Below are 22,795 nucleotides of genomic sequence, written 5' to 3' on the forward strand. Positions count from 1 at the left end.
TCATTATTTTTACTGAATCACTAAATATATTTTAAATTTTCTTATAGTTTTAATCCTTAAAATGAACAAATGAACAGACATCACCCACATAAGCCAAAGTATTTTGCGGTTCTCCACAATTTTTAAGTGCAAAGGGGTCAAAAGACCAAAAAGTTTGAGAGCTGCTCCTCTACAAGTCACACACATTCACATTCATAAATGCATACACCAATAAGGGCTATTTTCGTATTTGTTCTTGTACCTGAAAATCAGCTGAATTCTTCACTCCCTCATCCAAAGGAGATATTCCTTCCCAGTTGTTCAACCAACGCATTTAAATTTCCTGAGGTAGAACCACATTTCCTCTACTGTGAAAGATTGGTTTTAACAAAACCTTCCCCTTCTTCCATTATTTTAGGAAGCAGTTACCTCATTAATGTGTAAAATAGCTGTTGGGCCGGGAATTTAGATCATTGGTGCCACTGCCTGCCCTGCAAGTGCAAAGGTCCTGAGTTTGATCCCAGGTACCAAAACAAACAAACAAACAAATAAATACGTTAAGTAAGTAAGTAACTGTTGCTGGTCACCTTTTGGAACAAGCTGACTCATTTCAGCCTTCTGAAATCAGTGTAGCTCATAATCTCCAACAACTGCTTGTTTAATATACATTAAACGTTAATTCTCCTTTGCCTCCCTGAAGGGAGACACCTTTTTGAGTCACATTATGTAAACCCCCCCACCATCTCACCCCAGCACTCGCCAGTGCTAGGTATTGAACCCAGGACCTGTGCATGCTAGGCGTTGTTTTCTACCACTGGAGCTGCATTCCCAGCCTTAAATTTCTTTAGAAACAAAGTAATATGTATCTCTTGTCATGATAATCATTATCAGGAATTTCCTGTGAGCAGGATGTCAGCCTGGTTACACAAAAATTCACATTAAATGAGTAGAACACAAGGCTTACATCACTTTATTCCTCATCGGGACCTTATTTAAGATTGTACAGAGGTAAACTGTGATGAAAAGAATTAAGGACTCCGAAGTTGTTCTTTTTCACTTGGCAGTTTGACTTACGCTCACCTTTGTTTGGAAAGGCTGATTTGGGGATTTAACAATTGTGAACTTATAAAGTATAGTTAAGTCACTGTGTTCAAATTCTGTTTATTCCAGTTAACAAGCTGCCTCACAGCAATGGCTGGAGAGGTGACGGGCTCAAAGTGAAGCAGGAGAAGCAGCATTACATAAAAGAATCTGAACCCCAAAAGAGCTTTGGATCATGCTTAATTTTACATGGGATCTGTAATTAGTAAGTTGTGGCATAAATATTTATGGTTTAGGTCAGTGACAGAGAAAAGACTTTTGTGAAAATGTTCAGCAGAGCTCAACTAAATATATCTTTTTTAAAAACTTGTCCCATGGAACAAATTACAATTCCCCAAACTAGGGTTGGCTTGGCTTTTTTTAATTTTTGTTTTAAAATGTGGGTTCCTATCTACTAATGGCACATAAAACCAATTTATTAGAACAAAATAGCTTTTGTAAAACCAACAAAACAAAACAAGCTATATTCAGGACAGCTAACAAAAATAAATGTGTATGATGAGCTCATTAAAACTTTTTGTTCAGAAGTGTGCAAGAGTGTGTGTCCACTTGCAAAAAAAAAAAAGTTTGTCAAAAACTTAGTCAAAAAGTTTGAAAAGCATTTCTCCCAAACCATATATCACCTTATACCACCTGAGTTTTACCTTGATAAGGGATGCTTATCCTTCCTTGTCCCTCAGAGAAATCCCAACTAGTCCTCAATCTAGGGTCTGAAAAATTTTGTTCCTCTGTAGTCTGATCTCATTGTTGCATTTCATATAATTGCTGCAGTCTCACGGTGGCTCCAAAACTACAGCTTTTATTGCCTCAAGACACAGTTCCTATTCCATTAAGCACAGGCCATTACATTAAGAGAGGTCCTCAAGAGATATATTTAGAATCCCAGAGTGATAAACACCACACTCAGCGGCCTCTAGGTGGGAAGGAAAAGAATAGACAATAAGAAGGCTGACTGGTGGGTACATGGATATTCAAAATATTATCCTCTATACTTGGTTGTATGGTTGATGCATCTCTGAATGGAAAAAGTAAACGCCAAAAATGAATTAAACCTGGAATCTCATGAACACTAAAGTTCTTGTCTATGTTATTTGCAGTTTCACTAATACTAAGGTTCTTGTTCCTACATTAATAGTTTCTATTTGTCCATGAAAAGCAGTTTGGGATTAATAAAGGTTATTCCATTCTCACTCCTACAAGAACAAAGAGGCCTCTTGTTATCTCCAGCTACCTACTGCCCTAAAGAAAACAGCGCAGGTCCTCTCTGCCCACATTTGCTCGGTAGTGTCAACCTGGCTCCCAACAGTTTTCCACTGCAGGAGACTTTAAACGCCCTATACCCGCAGGACCTCCTGATGACATCACAGCCCATGCAGGTCTTCCTCACTAAAACAGAGCACTCTCATAGGGACCATTAAAAAAGTACCACTGCAAAAAAAGGAGGGAGGTCAGTTAATATTGCCTGTAGTTACATCAACCTTATAAAGTATGAAGAAGAAAGAAACAAATGGAGGCACCTTTTAAAGGTCAATGTATGCAAGCATTTGTAAACAGAAATATAACCAGTTAATTTCTGCAACATATAACAAGAGCTATGCAGGAGATGGGATATGAAGAGAGTTCTTAGCTCATTCTGGAGGATTACAGAAAGATTCCTGAGAGGATAAATGAGTTGCCATTAGAAGGATTGAAATCACCAAATGTAAACTAACTTGGCAAACCAGCATAGTTTTCTAAGAAGTGTGTGTGTGTGCGTGTGTGTGTGTGTGTGTGTGAGAGAGAGAGAGAGAGAGAGAGAGAGAGAGAGAGAGATCTCACTTTTTTCATAAAAGAATTGTGGCCCCTTGTCACAGATGAAAAGTTGAGGGCAGGCAAGTCACATGGCCTCTCTACAGCTCCTGATTTCCTCATCTGTAGATCTGGATAGCTCAGCTCCCTCACAGACCTGCATGGGGGACAGATGACTGACTGCAGTTATTAGTTGGCTGTGCTACATGAGATCCTGGGACTCACGCCACTACTGATGTTGCCTAATCAGTCAGTACCTACTGGGTCAAGTCTGAGACCTTCATTCATGACACTTCAAGGCCCAGAACAGAGCAAAACAGCCACTTATATTCCACAAGCATCAAACTTACCCTCTGAATAACAAATGTCATTTACCAAAACACTTTCCACTTTGCTTTGTAGCTGTTTGTTTCTGGAATTACTTTTATTATTACGAAGGAGTAAGGGTGAAAACGTATGCTTGGCATGACTGTATTTGGAGGCATCTGCTGGTGCGTCATCTGATGGACATAGCCCCCAATCACTACAGTCACCTTCTGTTGACCATCAGAGCTTTCCTTCTTTGGGCAGAGAAGAAAAAGCACTATGGCTGTACTTTCTCCCCTTCACCCCAGCCTGGTTCATACACACCCAGCACAAGAACAGTACTTCTTTCTTTTTCTGGCATCCAAATTTTACAATAAACTCCAACTGAGTGAGCAAAACAACTTCTCATTTTCAAGTTTTTTTTAAATAAACAGGCTCACTTAAAAGAAAAACAGCACTGACCACATGCATACACCATGATTTAACTGTACGTAATTCAATGCTAAAAAACAATTTACCCAGCTAGCTAAGGGTTTGGGAAACATGATTTTTTTTTTTAAATTGTCAGTTTAAATTCACCCTCCTCCTTCCTTAGCACTGAAGATTATTTCCACACACTTGGCCTCTGTGAAAGTGTAATTTTCAGTCCTAAAGAAATAAAAGATAGGGCTGGGGATTTAACTCAGCGGTTCAGTGGCCTGCCTTGCAAGTGCAAGGACCCGAGTTCAATCCCCAGTACCAAAAAAAAAAGAGAAAGAAATAAAAGATAAGAAACTCTCTTTTTGTGGCTGTGTCAATTAGGTGCCCTGCGGCAAATACCTAAGGTGTGTGCACATGGAGCCTCTCACAGCCCTTCATGGGCCCTGCTTTATGGTCAGTGTGGCCAAGAGAAGTCCCCATCACCAACCAGACTGAACACTGCAACGAGCTCACTGTGTCAGCTGTCATCTTTCTGTCCTGTGAGGATTCAATGCAGAGACAGTCACCATAACAGAGCATCACTGTTTGATTACTTGTTATTGTTTTTAATTTTTCAAATTTGTTAACTTCAACCCTCTAATTCATGGCCAGCATTAAGTATTCCCTGGTATCACCTCTAGAAAACAGTTTACTAACCAAATTTAGAATTAGAACATATTCTGAAGGAACATTTTAATCCCCTTCAAGGAACAGAGTGTTTTCTTAACTACTTTTATAGCACTTTTTGTACACCAGTAATTAATACAGAAATAAGAAGTATGTTTAAAGTTTAAAAACAGCCTGCTCCAGAAGAAATACATATATACAAAAGGGCTTGCTGTTATTATCACCATTGGATACATATACCATATCCCATTACTGTATTCATTTGAAAAGAAACGTCTTAAAACACACAAACACACACACACACAAATTTGATTAAGTCGAATTTGTCCTCACTTAGGCTAGTCTGTCATCCCTACATGTTGCAAATGGCAAATGAGTGGCAATCATACAGCTGCACTGTAAAATATAAACAATTACCTCATGTACATACCAGTTCAGTGTCATGAAATGGGATAAACATGGGAATTTCACCTTCTGGGCAGGGAGCTTTCTTAGCTGTACTTAGAGGTTTTCTACAAATCTGTGAGATGACACCAGTTCTCTGGTGTGGACATTTTGTGCTAAAGAAGACCACTGAGATGCTCTTCTCCATTCAGGGGACAACGAAGGAATTTCAGGGCATCTGTGGACCCCTGAATTATCTACTCATTTTGGCTAACAGGGCAAAGATAGATTTTTCCAGAGAGACAGTGCACAGATATTCACAGGTGTGGGCCACAACATCTGTTTTCTTTATTTATTTATTTTTGGTATCGGGGATTGAACTCGGGTCCTTGCACTTCCAAGGCAGGCCACCAAACTGCTGAGCTAAATCCCCAGCCCAACATCTGTTTTATATACATTTCGGCTGATGATATTGTCAATGATGTTTTTATCAGGACACATACCCCTCATAAGCGAAGGCACATTTATAGCGAGTGTTGTGCTGCAATGAAGACCTAAGCAGTTTGTCTCCACTGCAAAAGCCTTCAATGCCAAGGCACCATCCTGCTCTTAAAGAAGGTGAAGGAAAGCAACAATGGGTGTATCCCCTGAGAGGCTTAGCAAGTCTGGGCTGCACCAAAAGTGAAGAAGCTGATGACATTCTGAAATGATAATGTGGGTCTTTGCATGTCTTATGGAAAGCAGGAACTTAATTGCTTTTCGAACTCTTTTCACGTAATAACTTAGACTAGTAAGGGACACACATTAACACTTTCACAAACCGCAAAGAACATAGACAACTGTTCACATTCATTGCCTTTGGAAAAGGAAGAGTTGCCAGGGGAGGAGAAAGTGAAAGGCATTTCACTTTACATTTTGTATCAAGTGGAAAATGCCTCTCTAGTCAGAAAAATTACAGCAGACAAATGAAGACTGCGGAAAAGCTGAAAATATCTTGACCACTGTTTTTCCAGGCATTGATTCTGCTTCTGTTTCAGAAGAAAACTCATACTTGAATTCTTCCTGAGTAAGCTTTTTATGAACAAAGATTGATGTCCCCTTCTCCAAAATGGTTTGAAGGAGGCCCAAGTAGTTATTCTCTTCCAGGGGCCCATATATCTTGGTCCAGCTCCTCTTAAGACTATAGAAAGACTTGATGTCCCATATTGATTTAGATTTTAAAAATAATGTGCTATTGGCTCCAAAATGTGGCTGCATGAGTTTCTCTTATTACGAAGACAAGTCTTGGGCTTCCAATTAGACAGCAAGTAGTGACCATCTTAAAAACAGAAAGAACTCATTTATCAGGGGCTCTTACTTATACTAAAACTTTAATTAAATAACCAGAACTCCCCCACCAGGAGCCACCATCACTCCAGCACCAGGAGGGCTGGCTGGGCCCAGATCCACTGCGGGGAGGATAGCCACGCCTTCCCCCACTGGGAGCCGCCATCCCTCCAGCACCAGGAAGGTAGCCCCACGGGTGCCCCTGAACCCCCACAACTCCCCTATACCACCACCCCCATGCACACTCTCAGACCTCCTGATTGAGCCAGTCTTTGGACCCACTCTGCAGAGGCAAAGGTGGTCATAGAGGGTATTTTTCTGAGTTCCCAACGTTGAATATCTTTAAAGAAAGGGTGTGGGAAACCTGTAGTAGAACGGTGTGCAGTTCAACCGTTCAGAAGGTTGGGAAACTCAATCTGGGCCTTGCAGCCCGAGGTCAGTCTGCATCACGGGGTTCAGCTATCAGCTAACTGAGATCAGGGGTCTTGAGTCCTAGCACTGTCTGAGCCCCCATTCTAAATGGTAAATAGACTATATTGAAAAGTTTGTTCACTTCAGACATGTTTTGGACTGCTTCTTGATTTCAATTTAATTCAAATGGTTTAAGGGTGATAGACTAGTGACTACCACAGGTGGTCAGTTTCCAAGTTGTGCTTGATCTTAATGTGTTGCTGGTTGGGATAAAGGATTGTGGTTGATTCGATAAGCTCTTTTCTCTGATGATATGAAGATGAGAATGTCTGTGGGTCATTAGAGACCCAGAAGCTAGGGCACAACTATATCAGGAATATTTGGGTGATAACTCCGAGATTAAACCAAGGACAGCCTGACAACAAACATAAAAATGAGAAAATACTTAAGCAAGACACAAAGACAGACTTCCAGGTCACCAATGGCAAAGAGTAGGGCAAATGAGGAAGAAAAGGCCTATAGTGAACCACCAGGACACCCTGAACTCAAAGCACAGGATGTAACAAAACAGATCAATCAGGCACTAGAAAAATTCAAAACAGAAATAATTTCCCAGATAACCATAGAGATGGTGAGCAAAATGAAAGTCATGATTCGAGACTCTAGAGCAGAAAGTGACAAAAAAATAGATGAGCTCAAGACCACAATAAAAGCCATGAAGGCCCAGCATAAGAAAGAAATGGAAACAATAAACACCCAACACAGGTAAGAAATGGAATCCATAACACAGATTCAAACAGACATCCAGGAGGAGATTAAACACTCCATAGAAAGTGTACACAACAAAATAAAAGAATGCAAAGATAGAATCTCAGATATAGAAGATAAGATTAAGATTGCAGTCAGTGACCATGAAAAGAGAGGTCTCTTAAAAACAGTAGGGGATCATGAGAAATCGATCCAGTAACTCCTAGATGATGCAAAGAATAACATAAGACTGATAGGAATCCATGAAGTAGCAGGAGAAAATACAAAGGACTTTAAAAAGGTGTTCACAATTAATGATTGATAGAAAACTTCCCAAACAGAGGGGAAGAATTTGACATGCAGATAAGTGAGGCATATAGGACCCCAATTAGCCACAATCAAAAAAAAAAATCTACACCTAGACATATAATAATCAAGACCCCAGAAACCCAACAGAAGAACAAAATACTACAAGCAGTAAGAGAAAAGAAACAAATCCCTTGCAAAGGAAAGCCCATCAGAATCACAGCAGACTTTTCAACACAAACCCTTAGGGCAAGGAGAGCCTGGAGTGAGATATTTCAAGTACTAAAAGAGAATAACCTCCAACCTAGACTGATGTATCCTGCAAAACTCGCTTTCAAAATGGATGGGGAAATAAGATACTTCCAGGACAAAGAACACCTGAGAAACAACACAAATACCAAACCAGTACTACAAAAAATTCTAAAAAATATCCTAGAAAAAGACAATGAAGGTAACAACACCATGAGGCCCAACAGAGCAAATCAAATAGGCAAGGCAAGAAACTAAAAGGAGAAGGTGAAAAAGTAAAAAGAGTCAACAAAAGGATAATAACATGACAATAATAAGTGAGTAAATATCAGTTATAATCATCAGTGTCAATGTTCTCAACTCACCAATGAAGAGAAATAGACTGGCAGAATGGATTAAGAAAGAAAATCCAACAATATGTTGTATACAAGAAACACACCTAGTGCAAAAAGAAGCCAATAGACTGAAAGTGAAAGGATGGAAAACAATTCTTCATGTGACAGAAGCCCAGAAAAAAGCAGGGGTAGCAATCTTATTTGCAGACAAAGTAAATTTCAAACCAAAACTGATTCTAGTATTATAGATGTAGGACAGTACTATATCATACCTCTGTGAATGTAAAATATCTTGTACCTGCTTTATGATATGTAGTAGTGACTGTGCTTTATCAGAGCTATTTTTAATGATGTTGCTCTAGAATATTCTCTCTCCAGATGATGATTAAGATGCTAATAAAAAAAATGGTGCCAGGTACAACAACAGCAACAGAACTTTGCTGTTTTCTGGGTATTATTCTTCTCTTTGTTTTTTTGATTTTGTTATATATATACATACATATATATAATTTGAATTTTTGGAAACGTTAACTGTGCTGTCGACTTTGGAAAAGTTAACCCAATTTACTGTGTTTAGTTGGCATTGTACAGAAATTAATAGCCATATTGGTCTAGAAATGTTAATTTTTTTTTCCATTTCTACAGGGGTAATGCACTGTATTAAATATGTAAGGTCATATCTATGTGGGTTTGATTATAGAAACTAATAAAGTATTCTCTAAATAATGAAAAAAAAGAATAAGACTACAAGAGCAAGAAGCAACTTAAATATGTTCATGAACCATTTTCATCTTCAGAATTAAGGATTACTTTAATTTTACATCATTGCCTTTTCTCTTTTACTTTCCTTTTTAGTTTTATTTTAGGATTCCCTATTTTTAACATTCATATAGAGATTTCTTTAACTGAAATATCGAATAGTTTCTCTGGTGTGAAAAACTATAATAGTACACAGATCCTAATGAGATAATTAATAATGTGAAATAGGAAGTAAAGGGCTAAAGGTGTAGGGAAAGTGGGAAGGGTGGGGGAAAGGTAATAAGGGAGAGGAAAAAATATGAGAAAATGAAAAAATGGATATAAAGTGTTTATAAATGGGGAAGGAGGAGGGGGTGAAGGGAGGGCAGGGACAAGGGGGGAAAATGAGAATCAAGACCTATCACGTAAAGGTACAGGATCCCAATAATGAATGTAACTGTATTGTATACCTAGATTGTACCAATAAACTCAATAAAAATTTAAAAATAAATAAATAAATAACCAGAACTTAGCAGAGAAACAAGATAACAGAATCAAATAGGACTTTAATTCACAGTGGAACCCAAAAAAGGGTTGCAACACAGCCTGTGCTACCCAGAGCCTATTCTTAGTAAAGACCCCTCTCTAAATCTGCTTCTTTATTTGGATTAGAGTGATTCCATTGAAATTTCATGTGAACACAAATTTGTATCATCCCACCACTGACAACACAATTTTCTTCCTTCCATCATGTATTTGTAATTCTTAATATGTTTTATAAACATCCAACATTCTCAACGAGAATAAGATTTAAGGCCAAGTGTTTCAGCATGAATGATTTATGAATTACAAATTAAAGATGCTTAGAAATCTATTTTTACTGAACTGTTTATAAACTTGTGAATAGCTGTTGCCCTTTAAAAAAAAAAAACCATTCCGTACCTTAGCAACCTCAAGAAGAATAAACCAAATTTTGTGCAACACAAGTTGTTCTTATTCCAAGTAATTCTGACCCATGAAAATCTGGGTTTAACCACAAATATAAACTTGGAAACATTATTTGTCTTACATAATGAGTCATAATACATGTAAAAGTATGATTCAATTTACAAAAATCTGATTCACATACAGTTTTCTTTCAGGAATAAATATGTTTCTATACAATAAATATATACCAAGCTTTATATTGTATTTCTTACAATTAGCCGCTAAACTTTATCAATTTTACTTCTAAAGGAATATCTAATTTTTTGGTCAGAAACAATCTAGATTCTTCAATAGAATTAAGAGATAACACTTAACATTTTTACTTCCAAAGTATAATTTAACTTTAAAAAATATTGTGTCCATCTTATCGTTTAAATGCTTTTGTTGGGCACTGAAGAATGTCATTGTCAGCAAGCTGCAGAACAAATCAAATTAGTTTTTAAGGACACTTTATCTTATAAACTCCTTGCCCATCAAAATACCAAATATCCTTAAAACTTTAAGAATTTTACAACTGTTCCAGCTTTTGTGTAAGCAAAACAGTGATATTTTCCTGCTGTAGTCAATGAAATACTTTTTAAAAGTGTTCCCTTCAGAAAACAGATAAGCTGTATTATTCTAAATATCAGATATCTGCAGAATAGCTTAGCTCAAATGTGGAAAATGGATGGTGTCTGTCTCTCGCTCTCTCCTTTTTTTTTTTTTTTTTTTTTTTTTGTACCAGGGATCGAACTTGGGACCTTGTGCTTACGAGGTAAGCATAATGCCACTGAGCTAAATCCCTGGCCCTGTCTCATTTTTAAGTGTTTAAAATGGTTTTGTAATTAACCAGGCACATTCAACTTTTTTCTCATTGTCCTAAAGTCATCTCAAAACAGCCTGGATTTCATTCTTTAATCTTATGAATGTTTAAGAATAAGAGAAATTAGTTCCTCTGTAATGCACACGTACATATTTCTCTCTTATTTGCTCACTCTCTTGCCCATCCCTCTCTCTTCCCTGTCTCTGCCTGTTTCTGTCAGTTTGTCTGTCTGTCCCTCTCTCTTGCTCTGCCCAAACAGGGGTGGGGAGGTGGGAGGAATGTTAGCAGCTGGTAAGGCAAAAACAGTGTCTCACAATCATACCATACAAGGGACAGAGCGTGTTTTTCCAAACAGTCCTTATTTTTCATCCAAAACCTCTCCTATGACAACACACAAGACATGTTTATGGGGAATATTTTTAAAATGTATTAACTTTATTAACTCTAGCCTGAGGTCCACAGCAGTAAACAGAACACATGACTTTTCCTTTCTCTTTTTCCTACATCTGTCTTCTGAGAAATCCACATTTTAGGAAGAATGAGTAACCATTCTGCCTGGTATTACCAATAGTATTTTACTATCTTTCCCGAGCTTAAGAGTGGAGATTATGTCTTAAAAGCTCTTGAAACTCCTCTGGGAAGCCTTCCTCGTGTATTTCTCAGCACTTTCACTGATTCTGTGACCCAGTCACGTGTACTTACTGAGCCTCTCCTATGCACTGTCCGATGCTTCCCAAATTCAACGCCTCCGCAGTAAGAACTCCAAGTCGGACACAATGCCATCCACCTGTTTCAAATATTGAGTCTTACAAATATAATAAAATATACTCAGGGGAGCTGTTTCTGGCCTTACTAAATGGTTTACTGAGAAAAAGGGAATATGTTGCATTATTTTATTTATTTATGTATTGTACCGGGGATTGAGCTCAGGTCCCTGCGCTTGAGAGGCAAGCGTCAGAGCCACTGAGCTCAATCTCGCACCCTTGTTTTTATTTTAAATGTAGGTAGAAAGAAACTGGTTTCTTTGAGAAAAAATCTAGACCTCTAGGATAGGCCAAAAGTGATACATTTTTCTTCATTGTACCAGGACTGTGAGGCCCACAGTCTGTAACTAGCACAAGACAGCTTCTCTGTTTCCCCAAACCAGAGTGGGTCAACCCCAGGGCATGAACTTGGCTCCTCCAAAAGTTGCTAATTTTCTCCGTGTGGAATTCCCCAAAGATGTAGGTAAGGTGTAGCTGAAGTAATGACACCAAGGAGAGCCCTACGTTTCTGTACTTAGTTCACGTGCTGCTTCCACTCCTTTTAACTGCTACAGTCCACCACAGAAGCAAGAGCCTCTCTAGGTCTGCAGTTTGCATTCTCACTGCTTGGGAAAGAATTCCAGAAATTAAAAACAAAAAAGAATTCCAGAAATTAAAAACAAAACAAAAAGCTAAATCTGTACTGAACTAAGTGAGCTCATCCATTGTAACGAGCTCTGGACCTTCTCAGGCCAGGCAAACATACAGAACAGGAGAATTCAGTACCATGCTGGAAATATTTTTGTTGATAGTAATGACAATATATATCATATAACATTGTTGAGTGTTGAGGCTTGATTACACCACTGCCTTGAAAGATTAAACAGGAGGTGGATTTAGCTCTTACTGGAACCATTCAGGTCAGAAAGAAATACGGAAAGTGTCCTACAAAGTCATGGGTGATCACCCATTAACTAGGAGACTTTCAACAAATAATGAAGTCAGTCACTGTACACAGCAAAAATTCTTCTTTAGTCACTGAATTTAGATGAATTAGACTTTTTTTACATGCTAAAGCATCATGAAACAGCAAAAGCCAAGAGGGAATATATCAGCACACAGAATCACAATTCTAGCAAGCATAAAGAAAATACCAGGTGTGCCGGGGATTTAACCCAGTGGTGTCGCTGCCTGCCTTGCAAGCACCAGGTCCCAAGTTCAATCTTCCCGTACCAATTTAAAAAAAAAAGAAAGAAAGGAAAATACCAGGAAACATATTCTCAGCCTTAAAAATCATCACAAGGTTCCTACAGGTCTACAGGTCTATAGGTCCTACAGGTCATTTAAAACATATTAGTATTCCCAAAGCATGTTTGGAAATGCTAAACATTCCCTTTATCTGGCATCCCTTCCCTGGCATTCATTTTCATTAAAAAACAAAAACAGGGCCAGGGATTTACCTCAGTGGTTCTCACACCTGCCTTGCAAGCACAAGGACCTGAGGTCAATCGCTAGTACCAAACACACACACACACACACACACACACACACACACACACACACACACACCTCAAAACTAGAAAAATACAGAAAGGCTCTTTTTAAAAAAGCCACCAATCCTCTTTGTACTCTTCTTTTTTATCTCTTTAAAAATAAACATATTTTAAGATAGGAATGCAATATGTTTTATATTGTGCCTATTTCCATGAATGATAAATGATATACTATACTATAAGCCTTTACACATTATGAAATTTGTTTTACAGTTGCCAGAATGCCCAAATTTTTATTTTAATGATTAAGTTCCATTTAACTTTATTTGCAATACTTTCTTGTGCCATAATTTGAAAATAAAAACAGATTTAGAGCCCCTCATGTATAGATTTTATAACTGGTTTTCAACAGTTTTAGAATAATTGCCAAAACAAAAAGAAATCCCAGATGTATTTACCCTCTAGCCATAAACAGATATGTCAAGGTTCTTAACAGTTCTAATTATACAAGTTCTACAGTAAGTTATTATTCTTACAAATTAAAACATCACACATAAGGATAAATATCAACTAACCATCAGCCACAGTTCCCAAATCTTTTTGCATATCTTGGTGTAACTACTACTAGTTTGGTTTTATTTCTAGATATTTAACTCTACACATTCTTACATACAGAAAACATAATAAAATATATGATAATATATATTATATTTAAATATAATAAAATAATCACAAAAATATAATATTAATTTGAAACTAAAAATCCTTAATCATTCTGCAACTTGCTTGAGAATATGTTAGTATTATATAAATCCATGTCATTCTTTGTAACTGCTTCATAGTGTCACAAATTATGACAAAGCCGTTTCTGCTTTAACTCAATCTCCTATTCAAAATAGCCCTCTCTAGGATAGAAATCTAAAATATATTCATTATGTATTTGTTTAAAAATTGACATCAACTGAATGAATATGGGATAGTTTGAGAGGAAATCCCAAGGCAAATAGTTTCCTAAATATTTAGAAAGAATAATGCAGGATTTGATAACTTGCCTTTCAAAAAAGATAACTCAGAGACATTCCTATTTTTGATAAATATTAATGAAATAAAACTACTTAATGTCTGACTTTTCCCCCCATACTGGGAATCAAATTCAGGGCATTGTGCTTGCAAGGCACGTATGGCACTACTGAGCTAAAACAACAGCCCAACTGGATTTTTTTTAAAGGACACTGTACCTGTATTTTCAGTTATAATTGCTTAATTCATGTAGTTTTCAACTTAGAGAGTTATCTATCCAAAGTTCACTAGTGAGAATGGCCCAGGCTGATGGGAATGTTCTGTGTCAGTAAAGCATCTTAGCATGCAGCAAAGAAACTAGGTTTTTGATCTACACAAAAAGAAGATGAAAATTTCAACACCCTTTTTTCTATGAAAGAAATTGAATAACTTTGCCTTGAAGAAATCCTGGATTCACTGACAAATTCTATCAAACATTTAAAGAAGAAATAATACTCAAATATTTAGAATATAGAAGAAAGAACATTCCCAAATTCATTTTATGAAGGCAGTATAACAAAAATATATACTACAATCTGATAATATATACAAATATATACAAAAATCTGATAAGGATAAGAAAACACAAATCAATTCTACTCAGAAACATGGATGTAAATATTCATGACAAAATATTAACAAATTACATCCATCATATAAAAAGAGATAATACATTATGACCAAATGAAAAAAACAATACTACACTTGAAAGTAAATCAGTACGTTTCACCATATTAACAAAACACAGCAGAATACCATGTTATCATCTTAATAGACTCAGAAAAAATCGTGGCAAAATTCAATGCTTAATATGATTCCTAAAAGTTATTAATTCTCAGCAAACTAGAAATTGAATCATTCACAATCTGCACAGAGAAACTACAAAAATTTATAGCTAACTTAAGAATTACAGCTAGCTTAAGAATTTATAGCTAATTTAAGAACTTTCCCCTAAGACTGGAAACAAAGCAATGAAATCCACTCTTACCAGTACTTGTGGCTGTACAGAGGTCCTAGCCAGTGCAACAAGGTGAGAAAAGAAACAGGCCAAAAGATCAGAAATGAAATGTGGAACTTTCTGTATTCACAGGCAAGAGAAAGAACAACATAGGAAGGAAATAAAAAAACAAACAAAAAACTACCCTTTTAAAGTGAAACAACTACTAAAAGTAGCGAATTTAGCAACTTGCAAGATACAAGGTAAATGCGCAAAAACAAATATATTCTATTTACCAGCACCAAACAAGCAGAAAAATAAATAAATAAAAACATTTGCAAAAGCATAAAAACAAAACATTTATGAATAAGTTTAAGCCCAAACTTGGAAAGAAATCTACAATGACAACTGCAAAACACTGCAAAAAGAAATTAAATGGAGAGATATATACCATGTTCACATGTGTGGACACAGTTCATCCACATCTATAAGCTGTGCAAAATATGGCAAATATTTAAAATTTTCAAAGTGTATTAAAGACACATTGCCATGAACTCCCCTCTAAATACTCCCCCTCCCTTCAAATCCACTTATCCCACCATTCTAGCCACTTGCTAAAGCGATTCCGGAAGTCCTCTTTCACAAGTGTCTTTAGTTTGCACTGTCTGGGCTGCCTTCATGTCCTGAATCAACTCAAAACATTGACCTTTCCTGGTCATTTTGACTTAGGGAAAAAAACAGAAATCACCTGGCGGCAGATCCAGTGCATAAGGTAGATGAGGATCCACCGGCTGTTTTTGTTTGTTTGTCTGTTTGTTTTGGTACTGGGGATTGAATTCAGGACCTTCTGCTTGCGAGGCAGGCGGCAGCACCACTGAGCTAAATCCCTGACCCCACATTTTTATGAGCCTGCCTTTTCGCTGGATGCCACTCAGCAACATCATTCATAGTGTTTTTAATCATACCTCATAAAGACAATCACAAAAGAGAACTTCCAGAATTGCTTCAGAAAGTGACAAGAGCAAGGGGTAAGTATGTTTTGAGCAAAGGGGAGTCTTTGGAGGGGGATTAATGGCAATGTCTTTTATGTAATAATTTTTAAGATATAAACATACATTGTATTTAAAACATAAATATACAAGGTATTTTTGAGCACTCCTTGTATAGATTCCATGTCATTTTGATCAAATTCTCAGCACTATTTTTCTATAAGTTGATAAGATAATTTTAAACTTATATAAAAAAGTAAAAGATTTTAAAATATCACAAAATGTTGCCTATAAGAATTCAAAGACCACACTGGGATGATGGCCAGTGATAATCATAATCCTGAAAGACTCAATTCCAAACATCATAATCATGAATGATGAAACCTGAAAGATCAAAATTATAAAGTCTAAAATCCCCAAATTGCAATACTAAAATATTTCAATGTTAAAATCCTGAAAGTTGAATTTTTCTTTTTCATTTGTTCACTTTGTTTATCTTTAGACTCTTTCTGCACTATGCTAAATTGTTACAACTATTTTTAAAATTTGATATGCTGCTATTTCTTTGCATCATTTCCAATACTGCAAGAATAAATTGTGGAAAGCCTTTTAAAGGGTTCTAATTTGTTTTATGCTTTTAAAATAACACAGCATTGGCTTTGTGCAAAATGGTGTGTATACTGCATGTATATGCAGGAAAAAAATGGAACTTGTTGAACAAATGACAAGATGCCTTCTTTGTATATCTGCATTTGGTTAGTTTCTTGAGCTTTCACCTCTGTGGGAAATTCCATGTGTAGTGGTGACACATTTCATTTTATGCTTTATCTCATCAAGACATAGGTTGTCCTGCACGGTATTTTAAGAGGACTTTTCCTTTTGACCTATTTCTTTGTTAATATGGTTTACCTGCTTATAATATTATATCCATGTGACTGTCCTTAGTATACCTGAATGTCTATGCTTGCAAAAATGTTACTAATGCCTATTTTACTATGTAAAGTGGCCTAAGAAGTATCCTATCATGTTTCTGTATATTTCTCATATAAATTCTCTTTTAAAATGTAAGCAAATGTCTGTTTGTAGATGGGGAGGGGAGGGGGGGTGAAGGGAGGGCAGGGGTAAGGGGAAAAAATGAGAATCAAGACTTGTCATGTAGAGGTACATGATCCCAACAACGAATGTAATTGTACTGTATCCCTGAAATGTACCAATAAACTCAACTAAAGCTGAAAAAAAATGTAAGCAAATGTCTTTTAAAATAAATTTGCATCATTTTTCCAGAATTATGGATTTTTGCAGATTTCAGACTTTTGAGTATTTTAGACTTTACACATTTTTGTCTTTCAGGATTTCAACATTTGAGATTATGTCTTTTGAGATATGGCCCAATTCTGGTGATAGAATGTCATTTATCAAGATGGCAAATTCATGAGGAACTGGAGAGTGACATACATGCAACGAAATATTTCTTAAATTGACAGTCTGAGGGGATAAGGAAGATAGAAGGTTGAGGGAAGAATGGTATCAAAGGGGGCATGTGGCAAAGCAGGAGGTGAGCAGCCCCAGGAGCAAACAAAGCATCACCACCTGTATTTACAGCTGCTCCCAATCCCTCTCATTACCCCCTCACCCCTGCCTTCTGTCAGATCAGCAGTAGCGTTAAGATTCTCTTAGGATCATGAACCTTACCATGAACTGTGTATGTGACCCCTATGAGAATCTGCCTGATGGTTTGAAGTAGAGCTTAGGCAGTGATGCTAGCAGTGGAAAGCAGGATACAAATGCAGATTAATATTAACAGAGAGGAGGGCTGGGATAGCTCAGTGGTACTGCTGCCCGCATCGCAAGTGCAAGGGAGTGGGGGAGGAAGTGGGGGGTGATGAGCCTTTGGGGGTTTTTCAAAAGAAAAAGCATGAACACAAAAATCAGAGGTGACTGTGTGAAAGTTGGTAGATACAATGGCTTCATTCAAAGCCAGACTGAGAGACTGAGATTATGGGGGTGACAAGTGAACACGGGGATTTTTTTATCTTTCAAACATCAGCAGAGATGTTTGAAGGAGAATGAAACAGGGCCTTCATTTTCCCATCTGTTTCATGATCACTTGTCTCAGCTTATCTCTCTGGATTAAAGTGAAGGCAGAAAAACCTGAGATTAAAAAAAAAAAAAAGGCGCTGAAAAGTCCATTTCCATCTTTGTGAAGCAGGGGTTTCTGTAATGACTAACTAAAATGAGATTAAGGAGTAGACTGCACATAAGCACATATACTTTCGGTGTGTCACTGTCTCCCATCACCCCCAGATGAGACCACCTAGTTGCAGGAAAACAAGCTCAGGTATATTAGAAGTAAAGTGCAAAATAAATGTAATGTGTTTTTGTCATCCCGAAACCACTACCACTTCCTACCCTGGTTCATGCAAACACTGTCTTCCATATCAGTCCCTGGTGCCAAAAAGGTTGGCGCCTGCTATTCCAACTGGTCTCCCTGCTTTACAATTGCTCCCTCTTGCTATTCTTAATGCAAACAGCCAGGCTGGCCATTAGAAGTAAAGTGCAAAATAAATGTAATGTGTTTTTGTCATCCCGAAACCACTACCACTTCCTACCCTGGTTCATGCAAACACTGTCTTCCATATCAGTCCCTGGTGCCAAAAAGGTTGGCGCCTGCTATTCCAACTGGTCTCCCTGCTTTACAATTGCTCCCTCTTGCTATTCTTAATGCAAACAGCCAGGCTGGCCCTAAAACATAAATAAGTGTTCTCAAAAGTGTTCCATGGTCTTATTCATTGTAAGTAAAAGCCAAAGTCCTTTGAATGACCTTCAAGTTCCTCCACCACTACTTGAAAACCTGGTAGCACATTAAGGTCCAACTTGAGCATATATCTTGACCTCCCTGACTTTCTTCCCTCCAATTCTCCCTCTGTTCTCTCTACTCCTATAATAAATGCCTCCTTACTTTTCCTTGAACATTCCAGGCATGCACCATCTTCATAGTATGCACTATTTTGCAATGCTCTCCCTGGACAGAGACTGCCACCCTTGTCTCCTTCGAAAGGTCATAAAAAAAAGCTTCTCAGAGAAGCTTTAGATGGCCACTTTATTTTAAATTGCAGAACACCGACACATTATCATCACCCTTTTCTAACTTATTTTTCCCCAGAAGACATCAACAATGTACTATATAGTTTGCTTATAATTTAAAATTTTATTAAAGGGAAATCATATATTTTAAACTGAACAATTCAATGGAATTTGGTAAATTCATCGTGTTGTGCAGCTACCACCTTTATGCAGTTCCAAAACATTTACATCACTCCAAAATTAAATCCCGTATACACAGTGGTTTTTTCCTGTACATCTCTCCCCACCAATATGCAGTCTGTCTCTATGGATTGACTTATTCTGGATGTTTTATAAAAAATAAGATCCTGTAGTAAGTGACCCTTCCTAGCTGGCTTCTTTCACTTACATAATGTTTTCAAGGTTCATCCACATTGTGGCACGCATCAGTATTTCATTCATTTTATGGTTAATTTTACACACATACATATATCCATCAATATCCAGATCATTTATATAGACAAATGCACAACTATTCAATCACTGATAGACATTTTGGTTGAATCAACCTTCAGGTCAGTGAATGCTGCCGCCGTGAAAATTTCGTACAAATATTTGCTTGAATATGTTTTCAGTTCTTGGGGAATATATTGAGGCACAGAGTTGCTGGGTCATGTGGTATTCTATGTTTAACTTTTTGAGAAACTGACAAGCTGTTTTCTACAGCAAATGAATTATTTTGCACTCCCAGAAATACATGAGTATTCAAATTCCTCCATATCCCCACCAACACTTTTTTCATTATAGTTAACATAAAAGGTGTAAAATGGCATCTCCTTGTAGTTCAACTTGCCTTTCCCTGATGACTAATGATACTGAACATCTTTTCATTTGCCATCTGATCATTTGTGTATCTTCTTTTACACACTCAAGTTTCTGCCCATTTTAAAGTTGGGTTGTTTTTTGTTGTTGTAAAGTTCCTTATGCATTCTGCATATATTAACCCTGAGGTATATGATTTGCAAATACCTTTCCATGAGTTGTCTTTTTTACTTCTACAATAATGTTTCTGATGCACAAAATTTTTAATTTCAATTACACCCTATTTTTTGTTATTCATACTTTTTTTAACTACAACAAGCCCTTATTGTAGGGACAATCTGCTGGGCTGTCTCCAATCAAAGGAGAGATAACAATATGGCCAAGACAGGGAGTGCTTCTTATAGGAAGGATTAGGGTGGAGCTTATAGGAGCGGGGATGGGATTGAGTGATGTAGTGGCTAGGGGTTTGATAGCTTCTGACATCACTAGGAGGGGCTTCTCTTTTGGAAAAAGAGGCATGATTAGAAGAAGAAGGCTGTCCTTTAGTGGGAAAAGCCATATTTTTAGGTTAGAAGCAGGGCATTATGGAAAGAAGGCTATTCTTTTTATGTAGCAGCCATCTTAAGGTGAGGAGAATCTAACATTCCAGGCTTTTGTTTTATGGTTATTGGGCGAAGGTCTCTTCTTCTGGAGCTGCTTCAAGCTCACAAAGGGGTAAAGGTTGGGGCTAAATCTGGATCTGGTGGGGGTAGCAGTAGGTGGAGGCTTCTTCCCTCTGTCACAATGGCTGATAATCTGCCATGACGAGTCCCATGACTGTCTGGTTGGTAAATGCCCTCACGTGTTCCTGCAAGAAATTTTGAAAATAGCAAAACAGACATGGGCCTACCATGGCCAGAAGACACATGCAGGTCAGCGGGCCCAATAAGGGAAGTAGCCAAGGCATAATTTGTTGGAGCCAGGAGTAGTCTTGGATCATTCCCCATGTATCCCATTGTTTAAGGTTTCCTGGTTATTTCTTTTTATTCATGCTTTTGATGTCACACAATATCTAACAATCCAGTGCTAAACACAAGGTCATAAAAATTTACTCCTATATTCCTAAAGTTTTATAATTTTAGTTTTTTTTATTTTTATGTCTCTGCTCATTTCTAGTAAATTTTTAGATACAGTATGAGGTAGGGATTCAATTTTGTTCTTTTGTAGGTAGCTGTCTAGTTTTTCCAGCACCATTTGTTGAAGATACTACAGTACTTTCTTGTTGAATGCTCTTAAAGCCCTTGTCAAAAACCAAATGGCCATAGGTGTTTGTGTCTCTGTCTGGAATTTCAATTGGATTCAGTGATCCTTATGTCAATCCTTATGCCACAATCACACTATTTTATTACTGTAAATCTACAGTAAATTTTGAAATGGGAATGTGTGAATTGTCTTCATTCTTCAAGATTGTATTTCCTCTTCCTGTCCCCTCCCCCTCGTCCTGGCAGGCATAAGGTGTTTAACATTTGTCCAGTAAATGAATGAGCTCCTGAGAAGATAAACTCATCTCCAACTGAGATGAGGTTGAGGGTAGAAGTACAAGAAACTTGGAACAAAATATGGTTAAGCAATACCTGCAAAAAAAGGAATTCAAGGACAAGAAGGAGGCTTAGTGTAGGCTTTGGGTTCTAGTGCCAAGGGATACTTTCAAAATCATATTGGCAGCTGGACTGAGCCATAGCAGCTATTGTGTGCAACTCAGTTTTCAGTGATTGAATTGCACTAAAACTAAAAATCATTTAGTACCTACCACATGGAACTTTTTTAAAAAAAAATAAAGCATCAGATAAGGTGAAACAGAATAACAATGAGCTGTTTTCTTAAAGTGAGAAAATAACTTTTGCATGTTATCTCAAGTGTCTCCACAGCATTTAGTGTAAATAATTCCTCTAGATAAATTAATGTAATTTTATAATCATATCAGAAAACATACACTACATGCAAAAGTACCATATTGACCTTTTAAAAAAATTCTGAACAAAATATTAAATAAACTCTTTTATCACTTTTAGTCAAATTATATAACTGGGCAGTGAGATCAGCAAGTTTGAACTGTTGTTGCTAATGGGGCAGAAGTCAGTGAAGAAAAGCACAACTACTGGGGGTACATGTGATGCAGTTTAAGAAAATCATTAAATTTTTTCTTTAATGTTCATTACTTTATTTTTTAATGTAAAATATTTTAAATTTAAGTAATTATGGAATTATAAGAAGTACCATTGCTGTTAATATATACTATGTAAACTGCCACTGAATAATTACACTTGTCTTACATAACAGCAAATACTGCTATTATGAGATTAAGCCATATACTGCCACTGTACCAATTATACCATATGGTCCCATCTGTTTCTAGGTTCCATTCCATTACTGCTGGTTAATAAAGGAATTGTTAACCAAAAGATGTAAATATACAACTCTTACTGCATAACTTTTTCAACATCAACAATGTATTACCAATATAACTTGGCAGGGAGTCCAGTTTATGGTGGGAGTTAGATGTGCATTGCCCGATCCTCTCACCCTCATGTTTGCTTTTTTTTTTTGTTTGGGTACCAGGGATTGAACTCTGGTCCTTGTGCTTGCCAGGCAGGCACTGGAACCATTGAGCTAAATCCCTGGCCCACCCTAATGTCGACATAAAACAATATCTGAAGTAGGTAAACTGTCACTAAAATTGGATAACTCTGCTAATCACTCTACTTAAACCTCACAGAAATGTGTAATTGCCCTATGCAATCACCCCAGCTTTAATTATGGTATGGGCCTTTTATTCTCTGGACAGAGATGACAGCCCAGAGACATCATTTTCTCAAGCTCAAACTTCCACTTAGCAACTGAAATACTGTGAGCAACTTATCACTTCATCTGCAAAGCCCACTCCAAGGGGCAACATTTGCTATCCCTCCCATAAACACAGCTCAGGTCTCACATGTCTGTGTAGCTTTCCCAAACGGAATTATCTTCTCAGTCCCTAAAACATTTTCAGTTTCACTTTGGAATGTAATTTAATTGTTCATATGTATCTTTGTTGAATTAAAAATCCTTTAAGAGCAGTGGTTGTCTTTTTCATATCTGCAGTCCTAGTCCCCTCCCGTGACACAG

This window comes from Fukomys damarensis, unplaced genomic scaffold (assembly GCF_012274545.1).
Source record: "Fukomys damarensis isolate Sample0158 unplaced genomic scaffold, DMR_v1.0_HiC HiC_scaffold_38, whole genome shotgun sequence".
NCBI classification, from domain to species: Eukaryota; Metazoa; Chordata; class Mammalia; order Rodentia; family Bathyergidae; genus Fukomys; species Fukomys damarensis.